Source organism: Chelonoidis abingdonii, chromosome 3, assembly GCF_003597395.2.
Source record: "Chelonoidis abingdonii isolate Lonesome George chromosome 3, CheloAbing_2.0, whole genome shotgun sequence".
In the NCBI taxonomy this organism is placed as follows: domain Eukaryota; kingdom Metazoa; phylum Chordata; order Testudines; family Testudinidae; genus Chelonoidis; species Chelonoidis abingdonii.
The window spans coordinates 193,542,887-193,559,382 of NC_133771.1; the positions used below are offsets into that span (position 1 = coordinate 193,542,887).

Consider the following 16,496-nt stretch of genomic DNA (forward strand, 5'->3'; position numbering starts at 1 on the left):
ATAGATGAGATGAAGGCAACAATAATGGAAGTGAATTTAATGTTGCATAAATGCAAAGTTATGCACATTGGAAAGCATAATCCAACTATCATATAAAAGTATGGGTCTAAAATTGCTGTTACTACTCAAGAAGGATCTTGGAGTCATGTGGGATATCTTCTGAAAACATCACTCAATGCGCAGTGCAGTCGAAAAAGTGACAGAATGCTGGATTAATTAAGAAGAGGATAGATAATAGGACAGAAAATATCATGTTGTGTCTGTATAATCCATGGTACACCACATCTTGAATACTGTATGCAGATGGGGTCGCCCCATCTCAAAAAGATATATAGAATTGGAAGAGTTCAGAAAAGGGCAACAAAATCTGATTAGAGGTGTGGAACAGTTTCATATATAGGAGAGATTAATAAGACGGGACTTTTCAGCTTGGAAAAGAGATGACTAAGGGGAGTATGGTTGAGTCTTATAAAATCATGACCGTGTAAGAAAGTAGATAAGGAAGTACTTGTTTATCTATTTTCTCATAACAAATAGGGTCCTATAATGAATATTAATAGGCAGCATTTTAAAACAAATAAGATGTCATTTTCACACAATGCGCAGTCAATCTGTGAACTCTTGCAGAAGAGTTGTGAAGGCCAAGACCATAACAGTGTTCAAAAAAGAACATATAAATTCTAGAAATAGGTCTCATCAATGGCTATTAGCCAGGATAGGCAGGAATGGTTGTCTCTATTCCTCTGTGTCAGAGCTGGGATATGACGACAGGGGATGGATCACTTGTAGATTTTACCTCTCTGTTCACTCCTCTTGGGCACTTGGCACTGGCGCTGTTGGAAGACAGGATTCGGACTAGATGGACCTTTGGTCTGACCCAGTAGGCATTCTTATGTTCTTATTTCATATTTAGCCAATCATAACTTTTATTGATTACCTTCCATGGCTATCTTGAAAGATTCATTGCAGTTTTGCATATATTAGTATCAATTAATATTATAAATGATCATCGTATTCCATACAGCATCATATACTGATCTGTTATTACAGCAGAATTCTCACCTGAAACTGTTGCGTGAGTGTGAGTTGGATAAGTTGGGGTTGTATTGCTTTTCAGTGGCTTGGTGGTGGCACTGCACTCCATATGTTTTATGAAATATGCTTATGAGTGGAAACATGATGTAACTGGAATATACTTATGCAAAGTCTCGTGTGAAGTATCAATAACAAAGGTTATAAATACTGAATTATTCTCTATTTGTATGCATGCATAATCTTTTTTCTGAAGCTAGAAATATGAAGTATACTCTGAGGTCCTATTGTATTATGCAAAGTGGTAGGCCATTAGTGGTGGTTTAGAAACTTGATGGTCCATTGACTGGACAATAGTTGCAATGGTTATTTACCTGCAAACTTCCGTGTATGTGTGGGCAAGCCAAGAGAATGGAGACTAGGTCTTACAGTGACATGTGACCATGTCACGATTGGTACTGGATCTATCTTAATCATTGTACTTTTCCAATGATGAGGCAGGGTGGGGACAAGCACAGACAAAAGATTCCCATTTTTGGTGCCAAAGCTATAGAAGCGGGTGGAGCATAACAAAAGGAGCTGCCAGTATGAGAAAACCCTGCTTACCACCAAGAAGTCCACTGAACTAACAGGACTGTACCAGGGGAAAGCATTGGCCTAGATTAGGAAAGAGTCTCAGTCTCTGAAAGAAGCTTAGTGAGACATCATTGAGGGTGATATATTACCTGTAATCGTTTTCTATATGTATTAGACTTAGACTTGCACGTTTTGTTTTATTTTGCTTGTGACTTATTTTTGTTCTGGCTGTTATTACTTAAAACCACTTAAATCCTACTTTTTATACTTAAAAAATCACTTTTGTTTATTATAATACCAGAGTAGTGATTAATCCTGGGGGAGCACACAGCTGTGCAGATCTCTCTATCAATGATATGACAGGGAGAACATTTCAAATTGACCCTGTGTAAGCTTTATACAAAGTAAATACCAGATTTATTAAATACATAATAAGAATATAACATAAGACGGCCATACTGGGTCAGATCAAGGTCCATCTAGCCCAGTATCCTGTCTACCAACAGTGGCCAATGCCAGGTGCCCCAGAGGGAGTGAACCTAACAGGCCAATGATCAAGTGATCTCTCTCCTGCCATCCATCTCATCTCTGACAAACAGAGAATAGGGACACCATCCTTACCATCCTGGCTAATAGCCATTTATGGACTTCACCACCATGAATTTTTTCAGTTCTCTTCTAACGCTGTTATAGTCCTAGCCTTCACAACCTCCTCAGGTAAGAGTTCCACAAGTTGACTGTGCACTGCGTGAAGAAGAATTCCTTTTTTTGTTTTAAAACCTGCTGCCTATTAATTTCATTTGGTGACCCCTAGTTCTTGTATTATGAGAATAAGCAAAAACTTTTCTTATCCCACTTTCTCCCACATCACTCATGATTTTTGTATACCCTATCATATCCCCCCTAGTCTCCTCTTTTCCAAGCTGAAGAGGTCCCTAGCCTCTTTAATCTTCCTCATATGGAACCCTCTCCAACCCCTAATCATTTTAAGTTGCCCCTTTTCTGAAAACCTTTTCTAGAGTCAGTAAATCTTTTTTGAGATGGGGGAACACATCTGACAACAGTATTCAAAATGTGGGTGTACCATTGATTTATATAAGGCAATAATATATCTCAGTCTTATTCTCTATCCCGCTTTTTAATGATTCCTAACATCCGTTGCTTTTTTGACCACGCTGCACACTGCAACGGGCTCGTTCAGAAACTGGTCCCATGATGACTTCCAAGATCTTTTTTCGATTCGTTGTAGCTAAATTAGCCCCATCAATTGTGTAATGTATAGTTGGATTATTTTTCCAATGTGCATTACTTTAATTTATCACATTAATTTCATTTCCATTTTGTTGCCATCACTTAGTTTTGTGAGATCTTTTTGAAGTTCTCACAGTCTGCTTTGGTCTTAACTACCTTGAGCAGTTAGTATTCATCTGCAAACTTTGCCACCTCACTGTAAACCCCTTTCTCCAGATCATTTATGAATAAGTTGAATAGGATGGTCCAGGACTGACCCTTGGGGAACACCACTAGTTACCTCTCCATTCTGAGAATTTACCATTAATTCCTACCTCTGTCCCTGTCTTTTAACCAGTTCTCAGTCCATGAAAGGACCTTCCCTTTTATCCCATGACATCTTAATTTACATAGAGCCTTTGGTAGGGACTCGGTCAAAGGCTTTCTGGAAATCTAAGTACACATATGTCCATTGGATCCCCTTGTCCACATGTTTGTTGACCCTTCAAAGAACTCTAATAGATTAGTAAGGCAGGATTTCCCTTACAGAAACCATGTTGACTATGTTCAACAGTTTAAGTTTTTCTACGTGTCTGACAATTTATTCTTTACTATTGTTTTGACTAATTTGCCAGTAACAACGTTAGACTCTGTAATTGCCGGGTAATTTGGGGGTGGAACCCATTGGGAGCTGAGTGTCTTGGTGCTGGGACAGGCAACCTGCTGAGCTGTTTTTAATTAGTCTGCAGCTTTGAGGGCATGGCCCAGACCCTGGGTCGTGTTGCACAGGCTAGCGTATCTGGCTCAACAAGGCAAGGTTCTGGATCCCAAGCTGCAGGGAAAACAGGCTCAAGGTCATTTTCAACAGATCATGTGACAGTCCATAAGGGGAATCTCTGGTATCAGAGGGGTAGCCGTGTTTAGTCTGAATCTGTAAGAGCAGCAGAGAACCTGGTGGCACCTTATAGACTAACAGACGTTTTGATCATGAGCTTTCGTGGGTGAATACCCACTTTGTCAATGAATTAGTGGAACTCCAGCTAGAGATAACGAGGTTAGTTCAATTAGGGAGGATGAGGCCCTGTTCTAGCAGTTGAGGTGTGAAACCAAGGAGGAGAAACTGGTTCTGTAGTTGGCAAGCCATTCACAGTCTTTGTTCAACCTTGAGCTGACGGTGTCAATTTGCAAATGAATGAGCTCAGCAGTTTTCTCTTTGAAGTCTGGTCCTGAAGTTTTTTTGCTGCAGGATGGCCATTAAGGTCTGCTATAGTGTGGCCAGAGGAGTTGAAGTGCTTCTACAGGCTTTTGTTATTTGTCGTAAGCCCTCTGTCAAATCTGGACCTTAGCGTCCAAAATCTGGGTGCTGCAATGAAATTCCAAGCTTAATTACCAGCTTGGATCTTATCGTCGCTGCCAACATCCAAAATTTCCAGGGTTTTGGTCCCTCTGGCTCCCGAAACCTTCCTGGAAGAGACCCCAAGACCCAGAAGCTCTGAGTCTTACGGCCAGGAAATATCCACTTCCCTTTCCCCTCCCTCTCCCACCCAGATTTCCTCTCTGGCTAACTTGAGAGCATTGATGCAATCTCTTACACTCACAATACAAGAAGCCTGTCCCCTCTTCCACAAGAAGACAAACCTCAAACACAAGGAAACAGAGATGATTTATCTCTCTTTCCCCCTCCCACCAAATTCCGGTCCTGCCGAGCTTACCTCCGTAGATCTACACAAGAGAATTCCCTCCCTTGTTTCTTACACCTACCAGACAAAACCTCAAACACTATTACAAAGAAAATACTTATATAAAAAAAAAGAAAAAGACATAAGAATATACTCTGCATCAAGATGACAAATACGAGGCTATTGCTTATAAAAAATACGAATAAACGGTCTGATTCAAAGATTCAATTTGAAACATTCCAGCAAGTTACACACATGTAAATACACCCAAACAACATAAAGCCTATATTGTTTTTCAACTGTACTTACAGTTGGAAACAGAAGATAAGACCATAGAAAGAACCTTCTCATAGCTGAGAGACAAACAAAAGACCAGAGTTCAAAAATTCCCTCCCTGACTTTTGAAAAATCCAGTTTCTGATTGGTCCTTGGTCAGGTGTTGGTTCCCTTTGTTAAACCTTTACAGGTGAAAGAACATTAACCCTTAGCTATCTGTTTATGACAATATTGCCATTCCTAATATCTGATTTATGTCCATTTATCCTTTTCCGTAGAGACTGTCCAGTTTGGCCGATGTACACAGCAGAGGGGCATTGCTGGCATATGATGGCGTATATTAACATTGGTGGACTGTGCAGGTGAATGAACCGATGATGGTGTGGCTGATATGTTAGGTCTGAGTCTGGAGGTGTCGCCGTGTAGAGAGTGGGCAGAGTGGAATCTTGGGTGTGTTCTGTTGGTCTCTGAGCTAGAGTTACTATGGTGCGGTGTGCAGTTGCTGGTGAGAATACGTTTCAGGTTGGCAGGTTGTCTGTGGGCGAGGACTGGCCTGCACCCAAGGCCTGTGAAAGTGAGGGATCATTGTCCAGGATGGTTGTAGATCCTGATGATGCGTTGGAGGGTTTTTAGCTGGGGGCTGTATGTGATGGCCAGTGGAGTCCTGTTTGGTTTCTTTCTTGGTTTGTCTTGCAGTAGGAGCTTCTGGGTACATGTCTGGCTCTGTTGATCTGTTTCGTTATTTCCTCGTGCGGGTATTGTAGTTTTGAGAAGCTTGGTGGAGATTTTGTAGTGTTGGTCTCTGTCTGAGGGGTTAGAGCAGATGCGGTTGTACCTCAGTGCTTGGCTGTAGACATGGATCGTGTGATGTGCCTGGGATGGAGCTGGAGCATGAAAGGTAGGCATAGCGTCGGTAAGTTTTCGTATAGGTGGTGTTAATGTGGCCATCACTTATTTGCACCGTGGTGTCTAGAAAGTGGACCTCCCTGTAGATTGGTCCAGGCTGAGGTGATGTGGGTGGACAGCTGTTGAAATTGTGGTGGAATTTTTCAGAGTCTCCTTCTCATGGGCCCAGATGATGAAGATGTCATCAATGTAGCGTAGGTAGGAAGGAGCGTGAGCGGACGAGAGCTGAGGAAGCGTTTTGTTCCAGGTCAGCCATAAAATATTGCATATTGTGGGCCATGCAGGTGCCCATAGCAGTGCCACTGATCTGGAGAATATATTGTCGTCAGTCAGGCTTACAGGCCTGTAATTGCCAGGATCACCTCTGGAGCCCTTTTTAAAAATTGGCGTCACATTAGCTATCCTCCAATCATTTGGTACAGAAGCTGATTTTAATGATAAGTTACAGACTATTGTTAGTAGTTCTGCAATTTCATATTTGATTTCCTTCAGAACTCTTGGGTGAATACCATCTGGTTCTGGTGACTTATTGCTATTTAATTTATCAATTTGTTCCAAAATCTCCTCTAATGACACCTCAATCTGGGACAGTTCCTCAGATCTGTCACCTAAAAAGAATGGTTCATGTTAGGAATCTCCCTCACATCCTCATCTGTGAAGACTGATGCAAAGAATTCATTTAGTTTCTCTGCAATGGCCTTATTGTCCTTGAGTGCTCCTTTAGTACCTCGATCGTCCAGCGGCCCCACTGGTTGTTTAGCAGGCTTCCTGCTTCTGATGTAGTTTAAAAAAATTTGCTATTACTTTTTGAGTCTTTGGCTAACTGTTCCTCAAGTTGTTTTTTGGCCTTCCTAATTGTATTTTTACACTTCATTTGCCAGTGTTTATGCTCCTTTCTATTTTCCTCACTAGGATTTAACTTCAACTTTTTAAAGGATGCCCTTTTGCTTCTCACTGCTTCTTTTATTTTGTTGTTTAGCCAGGGTAGCTCTTTTTTGGTTCTCTTACTATGTTTTTTAAGTTGAACCTCTATTACGGTGTCTTTAAAAAGTTTCCATGGAGCTTGCAGAGATTTCACTTTTGGCACTGTACCCTTTAATTTCTGTTTAACTAGCCTCCTCATTTTTGTGTCGTTCCCCTTTCTGAAATTAAATGCTACAGTGTTGGGCTGCTGTGGTGTTTTTCCGGCCACAGGGATATTACATTTAATTATATTATGGTCACTATTACCAAGTGGTCCAACTATATTCACCTCTTGGACTATATCCTGTTCTCCACTTAGTACTAAATCAAGAATTGCCTCTCCGCTGGTGGGTTCCATGATCGGCTGCTCCAAGAAGCAGTCATTTAACGTGTCAAGAAATTTTATCTCTGCATCCCGTCCTGAGGTGATATGTACCCAGTAAATATGGGGAAATCCCCCATTATTATTATTATTATTGAGTTTTTTATTTTAATAGCCTCTCTAATCTCCCTGAGCATTTCACAGTCACTATCACCATCCTGGTCAGGTGGTCGGTAATATATCACTACCGCTATATTCTTATTATTAGGGCATGGAATTTCTATCCATAGAGTTTCTATGGTACAGTTTGATTCATTTATGATTTTTACTTCATTTGATTCTATGCTTTCTTTCACATATAATGCCACTGCCCCACCAGCATGACCTGTTCTGTCCTTCCTATAGATTTTGTACCTTGATATTATTGTATCCCATTGATATCCTCATTCCACCAAGTTTCTGTGATGTCTATTATATCAATATCCTCATATAATATGAGGCACTCTAGTTCACCCATTTTATTATTTAGACTTCTAGAACTGGTATATAAGCACTTCAATAACTTGTCTCCTTTTAGCTGTCTGCCATTACACAATGTAATTGAATGGGACTCTCTTTTATTTGTCTGTTTCTGATCAGACCCTGCCTGTATTTGATCGTTTTCCATCTCCTCCTTACTATGACATAGAATATCTCCATTAATAAAATTTCCCCTAAGGGATGTCTCTGTTCAAGCCACATGCTCTTTTGTACCTGTCAGCTTTCCCTCAGCCCTTTGTTTAAAAACTGCTGTATGACCTTTTTAATGTTAAATGCCAGCAGTCTGGTTCCATTTTGGTTTAGGTGGAGCCCATCCTTCCTGTATAGGCTCCCGCTTTCCCAAAAGTTACCCTAGTTCCTAATAAATCTAAACTCCTCCTCCTTATACCATTGTCTCATCCGTACATTGAGACTCTGCAGTTCTGCCTGTGTAGCTGGCCCTGCATGTGGAACTGGGAGTATCTCAGAGACTGCTACAATAGAGATCCTGGACTTCAATCTTCTATCTAGCAGCCTAAATTTGTCCTTCAGGGCCTCTTTCCTATCCTTCCCTATGTCATTGGTTCCTACATGTACCACGACCACTGGCTCCTCCCCAGCACTACACATAAGTCTGTCTAGATGTCTTGAGAGATCCACAACCTTCGCACCAGACAGGCAAGTCACCATGCGGTTCTCCTGGTCATCGCAAACTCAGCTATCTATGTTTCTAATGATCAAATCATCCATTGCTAATACCTGTCTCTTTCTAATAGCTGAAGTTCCCTCCACCTGAGAGATATCCTCAGTGCAAGAGGATACCACAACATCACCTGGAAGGAGAGTCCCAACTATGGGATTGTTTCCCTCTGCTCCAGTTAGATGCTCTCCTTCCCTGGGACTTTCATCCTCCTCATCAGCACAGAGTCTGTCAGACCAGGGGTGGGACCATTCTACTGTGTCCTGGAAAGTTTCATCTGTGTACCTCTCTGTCTCCCTCAGCTCCTCCAGTTCAGCCACTCTGGTCTCCAAAGTCCATACACAGTCTCTGAGGGCCAGGAGCTCCTTGCATCGAATGCACACATAAGCCAACTGCCCATAGGGTAGATAGATGATAATGATGGTTATATATATGTATCATCTTTGTATTGTGAATTATAAATATATACAGTATATTCATATTTCAAACTTGTGCTGTGTTTCTGGATGATACTCCTGGGGGAATTCTGCACCACCACACTTGCGCAGAATTCATGTCCCCTGTAGATTTCTTTGCTTCCTCGCAGAAAAATGACTTTTTGACAAGGAAGCAAAGGGAAGCTGCACGAACAATCATGTACAACTCCCTAGCAGCGCAGGTACATTGTTTCAGGCACCTGGAGCAGCTGGCGGAGTGATAAATCACCACGGGGCTAGGGATACCCAAGCCAGTGGCTACTACCCTGAGCTGGGATTAGCTGCTAGTCCCAGCTGGGCTGGAGGCAGGAGAGGATGGGACTTCCTCTTCCCTGCAAGGAGAGACTGGTGCTGTGTCAGACCCACCCTCAGAAACCTCCCCCAGCTGCAGGAAGCTCAGCATCCTCCCCTACTTCCTACCCTATCGCTCCTCAGCTGTGGGTGGAGGGGTCACTGTATGGGGAGCTGCTTCCTCATCCACCCAACTCTCGTGCATCCGGAACTCCCATATCTAGACACACCTGCCAAGCCTCACCCGGTACATCCAGAACTCCCTAGGCCTCCATACCCAAACCCCACCTCTGCATCAGGAGCCTTCCTGCCTCTGGAGCCCCCCTGAACCCAGACCCTGTGCCTCTGGACCCCCACCCTTTCTCCCAGACCACCCCCCTGAGCTCCCTTCACTCAAACCCCCACCCTGCTGCCCCACCCTCTGCATCACCCTGAGCCCCCACATCCAGACCCCCACACCACTGACCCCGAACTAGCTTCACCCAAAGCCCCATTCCACCAACCCAATCCCTCAGCACCCAGACTTCCTCGCTGAGACCCCCACAACCAGACCCCTCAGCTGATCCCCAACCACCTTCTCCCAGAAGCCCCTGCATAGTCCCATTGCCCCTGCACAAGCCTGTATGCATCCAGATCCCCCTACACCTAGACCCCCCCACTGATCTGCCTGCACACAGATTGTCCCACACAGAACCCTCTCACCCAACACCTGGATCCCCCCACACTGAGCTCCTCCAAACTTGGATCCTGCCTTCCTCACACCGGGAGCATTTGGTGCAGAGGGGCAGGGCCCCAGGTGTTTCTGAGGCAGGCCCAGGCCTTGTGATGTGTCAGGGACAGGTGCAGCCTCACCACTGAGTCCATGTCCCGGGGTGGGAGGGCTGCATGGTGATCTCCCACCTTTGTGCAGCCAGTGGCCTGTGCTCCCCACTGCCATGCTGGAGCCTCTACATTTATTTATTGACAAATGAAACTTGCAGAATTTTGCAGAATTTTAAAATATTGTGTGCAGAATTTTTAATTTTTTGACGCAGAATTTTTGGTTTTTTGGTGCAGAATGCCCTCAAGAGTAAGATTGGCATCAGCACTATGCAGCCTGCTTGATGGCCTATCAAAGGCAATCAGCTATACAATTAACTCATGGAGAGAAGGCACTGAACAAAGGACTGAATGACCCATCCAAGCTTTGGATGTTCCAGAGGGACTCTGAAAGCCAGCAAACTCACTCATACACCTCTACTCCACTATAATGTGACCCGATATAACACGGATTCGCATATAGTGTGGTAGCAGCAGGGCTCCGGTGGCGCTTTAAAGGGTCCAGGGCTCTGGCTGCTGTGGGGAGCCCAGGGCCCTTTAAATCACCGCTGAAGCCCTGCTGCCGCTACCCCAAGGCTGCAGCAGCGGGGCTCGGGCAGCACTTTAAAGGGCCTGGGACTCCCCGCAGCTGGAGCCCTGGGCTCTTTAAATCACTGCTGCAGCCCTGCCACCACCCCAATATAACAGCGTTTCACCTATAATGCGTTAGGGATTTTTGGCTCCCCACGACCATGTTATATCAGGGGAGAGGTGTACTACTAAGTACCTGATATATGGACTTTGAAATCTTATGTATGTATCTGATTGTTTTGACCATTTAACAATTTTCTTCTTGTTCTTTTCTTTCATAATAAAATATTTCCTTTTAGATACTAAAGGATTGGCAGGCAGTGTGGCTTTTTGGGTAAGATCTAAACTAATATTGACTTGGTAATGTGGCTGATCCTTTGTGGATCTGAAGAACATTTTGTATAGTCAGCCACCTTACTGGACCTATGTGCTGATTGGGAGCCAGAGAACTAGAATGCAATAAAGGGGGCTGTGTGATTTCTTTTTTCAAGCTTCTTGATAACCAGTGTGGGCGATCAGCAGCACAGTTTGTGACTGGTTGGTAAGTCTAACTTCAGTGTTAACCAACAGTATTGGGGGAATCTGCTCTCTTTTTTGCGAGCCTACCCTAACCTTAACATTTTCAGTGAGGGCTACCCTAGACACCCATGGGTCACACAGCATTTGTGATGGTCACAGTCTGTTCATTTGGAACATTATTCTGTGTTAATATTGCTAAGGTCACAAGTAGTAGAGGCTCACGCTTTCAGCCTGGGTAACACTCTCTCTGGCTGGGTAAATTCAGCCTGAGCATTAGAGGCCCACAGCAGTTTAATTCCCCATATGCATCTGTGGGGACTGAACCTGGGACCTTTGGATCCAATAGCATGAACATTTACTGGTTGTTGTGGTTGGTTATTCTTTAAAAATAATTATTCATTTGTGGTAGCACCTATAACATGTTGTTGACTTTCCAAACATTCAAGGATGATGCTGACTCTAAGGTGCACACATTCTAAAAATAATGTCAACAAATAACTTAATTAAACTCTCACCTCAGGATACAGCTCTTTACAGACTATATCCAACTAATATCCTCCTCCCAGTAAAAGACCAAGTATAGCAAATAGATGGGCCATACACAGGCCCTGAATGCATTTTCACTCTATTTTATCAACAGAAACAATATGTTCCAGAGCCAAGGACCCTCTACTGTGAATGCCTTATGCACAGATGTTCACATACAGTAACTATAAATAAGAGCTACTCTCAGCTGTGGTGACAAGCACATAGGGAGATAGATTTCTCTTGTTTTATTATTTAAAATATGTCCACCTGAAATTCTGGAGGCATGTGCTATCTTCTGTGAGGGGCATAGGTTCAAGTAGTCAGTTGCAGGCCATGGCTTACCCAGCACATACAGAAATGTATACTTAATAGCATATAACTGATATGCTCTGCTGCACTCTGGGGAAAGGAGACAAGATTTCCATCTAACTACAGTGCACTGCCTAAAATTCATTTTGGCAGAAGGCATATTGTAGTAAGGATGGTGCTGCAAATTATGACAGTATATTAGTAATGACTGTTCTTTGCCATGTATGCTTATGCTGTATATGCATACTTGTACATTGTTCTTCCCAAATCCTTAATTTTATGATCAATCTGGATTCCCTCCCTCAAAAGCCTCTCAAAATGAATGTGTAGGTGTTGTACCACAAATAACAGTTAGGGGATGATGAATAACAAAAACTTTAGATCAGAGGGGTAGCCGTGATAGTGTGCATCCACAAAAACAATGAGGAGTCCGGTGACACCTTAAAGACTAACAGGTTTATTTGGGCACAAGCTTTCATGGGTAAAAAACCCACTTGGGGGAGATGGGGGTGTGTGTGTGTGAAGGGGAGCAATGACTCCTGTCACTTAATCTGGGCACCATCTACCACTGGCAATGAATCATTTTGGGTAAAACTTCCACAAGGTGCTGAAGTGATTTAGGAGTCAATGTCTTATTTTCAGTAAAAAATTAAGCATTGTCAACACCAGGGCCCGGGGCGGTGGGGTGGGGAGTGCAAGCAGGGCTGGTGCAAGGATATTTTGTGCCCTAGGCGAAACTTCTACCTTGTGCTCCCCTGCGTACATTGGTTCATTGAGGGGCAAATCCCAACGAGCCTTTATAGACCCCAGGGGACAGCTATGCCCAGGGGCTGCTCCCCAGACCAGATTCACCCTGCACTCCCCTGAAGGGTGCACAATCCCACCACAAGCCCTCCCCATTCTGGTGGCCTCCGCCCCGAGTCCCCTCACTGGCTTTGGTGGGCTTGGGCTGCTGCAGCAGCTTGGCAGGGAGGAGCCGCTTTCTGGAGGCACCAAAGAGCCAGAGTGACCCGCTTGCGGGGGCGGCTAGCCCCACCCATAGAGGAACCGGCATGGCTCAGGGGGGCAGCAGCCCTGCAAAGGCAGCGGCACTGCTAGCGGGGAGCAGCCATGTCCCCCACCCCTTCTACCCATGCTGAGGCCCGGCACCCCCCCTCCTGGGCTCCTGCAGCAGCTGCATGTGGGCAGAGGCCCCCATGCACCCCCTGGCATCCCCTCACCACACTCAGGCTCTGTGGCTCCTGGAAGTGTGAGCCACCGCCACCGCTGTCCCTCCCAGAGCAGGCTCAGGGCCCCACGCCCCGGCAGCAGCTCACATGCCTGGGAGCCACAGAGCGCAAACACGGTGAGTAGGGAGCTGGGGGACACACATGGGGGCTGGCACCTGCATGAAGCTACTGCAGCCTGCAGGAGCCCCTGGGGGGGGGCGCTAGGTTGCAGTCTGGGCAGGAGGGGCTGGGGGCACAGCTGTTCTCCGCTAGCAGCGCTGCTGCCTTTGCAGGGCTGCTGCCCCCCTGCGCCGCACTGGCTCCTCCATGGCTGGGGTCTCACCACCCCACAAGCCAATGCTCTGGCTCTCAGGTGCCTCTGGAGGGTGGCTCCTCCCTGCCAAGCCAGGGCACCGCTTTTTGGCACCTCCAGGGCTGTCCTTAGGATTTATGGGGCCCTATGCAGTAGTATTAAACTGGTGCCCCAGCGTCCCACGAAAGCTTGAGCTTGCAGCCTGGAGGCGGGATGGTGGGTGGAGGGACAAGACAGAAAGAATAACAAGACGCCCGGCCCACCTCACAATGGCAGAGTCACAGATCCCCGCAGAGACCCCTGTACCCTCTCCCTCACGCAGAATGAACGTGCAGAAGATACCTAATTAAAAGCAATAAACTTGAGAATAAAAAATGTCGGTCACAGGTTTTTTGATATGCCCTGAAGTTTATCAGGTAGTTATTTGCAAAAACTTTGTTGTAAGGGTGAGTAAGGTGTCTTGCTGAATACAACATTAAATATTATGGAATACATGATGCAGCTCTTCTGTTTTACATATTCTTAATCAGTATTTCTAAGCTGATTTTATATTTTAAATGTACTCTTAAACCTTCATTAAGTAATCATTCCAGCTTACTACATATTTAACTCACTGAAACAGACGTTATTTTAAATTAATCAGACACAGGGGTTTAGTGTGTTTATAACAATGTTCATTGCTTTTAGAAAAAGGGAACACTAATTTACTGTGTGTGATCTCCATAACAATACACGTTTATGAAATTCCACCAACTTTAAAAATTTTTTCCAAAGATTTTAGGCATGACAAATGATTTTATATCTTACTAAGGTACTGATTTTGCATGACAAATGATTTTATATCTTACAAAGGTACTGATTTTGCTGGAGGGTTCTCTTAAAACTAGTTCATCAGAAAGAAGTAAAGAAAGGGAAACTCTTTGTCCAGCTATCTGGAAGCAAAGGGCTGTTGTCCCTTTAAGGGCTCTTTTAAATTTGTGGCCTGTATAACCGCATCTAAAATAGGACTTTTTGCCAGCATAGCTATGTTGGTTAATGGCATGATTTTTTTCACACTCCAAACCAACATGGCTACACTGGAAAAACTTGTAAGCATACACCAGGCCTCATCCATTTAGACTCCTAAGTCTCATTGAACATTAATAGGATGTAGGCTCCTACGGGCCAAATTTTCAGAAGTGTTTAGGTGCCTCAGGAGGTGGATTAGTGGGATTTTCAAAAATATCTAAGTAGGTTAAGTGCTCCTAAAATTCACCCTAGGTGTCTCACTGCAACTTTAGGTGTCCAAATAACTTTAAAAATGTGGCCCTAAGTGCCTACACCACTTTGGAAAATAGGATTTGGGAGCTTAAAGCAATTTGTCACTTTTGAACGTGTTACCCTCATCTATTGTTACCCCAAAATTTTTGATGCCAATGAAATTAGCCTATAATAGTGCTTCTAATTTAACAAAACGGTAACAAGCTTGTGGCCTGCCCTAAAAGAATTTCCAGGGGGCTAGTCTACTACTTGCAGAGGGACCCCCAGAGTAAGCTAATCTTAATAACCCGTGAAAGGAAATGGATACAGCCTTCCATTCAAGGACTGACACACACACAAGAAGAAATTCTTTGAAAATATATATTTCTTAAAAGAAATAAGTAGTTACAATGTATCTAACAATGCAAGAAAGAATACATAAGGCATAGTTAAACACAATAGAATTAAAATTAAAATAATAAAGTGGCACAACAAAAAAAATACACAGAATATACAGACCACATAGGCATACAATGTAATAGGCATATAGAGATCTGCATACACAAAGGCCTTAATTTTAACGTCACAAGCGTTGGTGGTATAGTGGTTAGCACTCACGTACAAGAGACTATTACAACATTATAGATTTAATGAAAATACCTGCTTAACACTAACCTTAACCTATTAACATTTAACATTTAAAATCTAGCATTTAATATCTAACATCCTGTCAGTAGTGAGCGGTTGGTTGCAGGATGAGTGGGGTAGATCTCACTCAAGATACAGGCACCCAACTTTATTGACAGACACATTCAGGCACTCTTTAACAAAAGGTAGAAAAATCAGACTTACTTCTATTCTTCTTTGAGCTTTCTGACTCATCTCATAAGGAAAGGTTCTTCGGCTTTGTCAGGGTGGTATTAACGTCGGAGATGATGGTTGTTATTGTTGCTGGTGCAGGTCACAGGGACTACAGATTCAGGAGCTGCAGAGCTGCTCTGGTAGTGGTGGTTAGCTGCTTCACAAGCTGCTGCCTTCCCGAATCTTCCGTCGTCACTGCTGTTGTTGTAATAGATACGGAGGCGTGTTTGATCTTGTCCTTTCACTTCTTCTCAGCTCATACTCACAAAAACACCACAAATAAGCCTGCTGGCTGTCAGCCTCATATAATGGTTGCTCTCTCAAGATTTGCTCATTAACATAATTTATTAGCCTGACTCAGCCAATCAGCTTCCAGATATTAGCATAACTCCTCTTCCCATTTAGATCCTCCCCTTTTTATTAGTGTATTTGTACTTCCTGTCTAGCTCTTAACCTCTTATGGCATCCTATTTTTAGATCGATAAGCTCCTCCCTATGAGTTGCTGGAACTTTCCATACCCCAACCCTGGGTCTCTCATAGAGGATTATTTCATTTGCCATTTTGGATTTCTAATTTTAAACAATAGCCAATTATTATTTACTTAAAGCCTTAGTCTTAGAACTAATAATTATTTTATGCAAATCAAAGTGTCCTGATACTGTCATCACCTTAATTAGATCAATGGGGGGAAGTGAAATTTTTATGATATTTAGACCCCTTTTTTCAGGGTTTCTCTTCAAGGTATTGCAAGATTTTTCAAAACAGCTAAAAGCAAAATCTCTCGTTACACTATTGATTATATTCCATATTCATCTGGAAATCAAATATCTAAAATAATTCATTACTGATTAATTTCTTTCCTAGCTAAGATATTACAATAGTTGAACTGCAGTAAATAATAATGATATATTAATGTTAAACAAAGCTTGGATTTGGTGCTTTTTCAATCCCGACTGACATACAGCCAAGAAAACTGATGGCATCTTTGTTAGTAAATGCAGCAATTAACTAGATTCTTTTTCAGTTTTTACAGAGATTCAAAGCTTTATAAAACAATTGCAAACCACGACAGACCTGGAGTTTAGAAAGGAATGTGATACTATCCATGTTCAGAAATAAAAAGCAAAACAGAAAGAAGAACTCTTCCCACAATTGTTTC

The 16,496-nt window shown here is 43.4% G+C and overlaps 1 long non-coding RNA gene across 1 annotated transcript in view; it reads right to left on the reverse strand.

Moving 5' to 3' along the window:
• LOC142046614 (uncharacterized) overlaps positions 1-16,186 on the reverse strand; it is a 31,568-nt gene extending 15,382 nt beyond the window's left edge. The window contains exon 1 of the long non-coding RNA XR_012655632.1: positions 15,328-16,186. This is a non-coding gene — a long non-coding RNA (uncharacterized LOC142046614). The remainder of the gene's footprint in view (positions 1-15,327) is intronic.
• Positions 16,187-16,496: the final 310 nt, after the last annotated feature.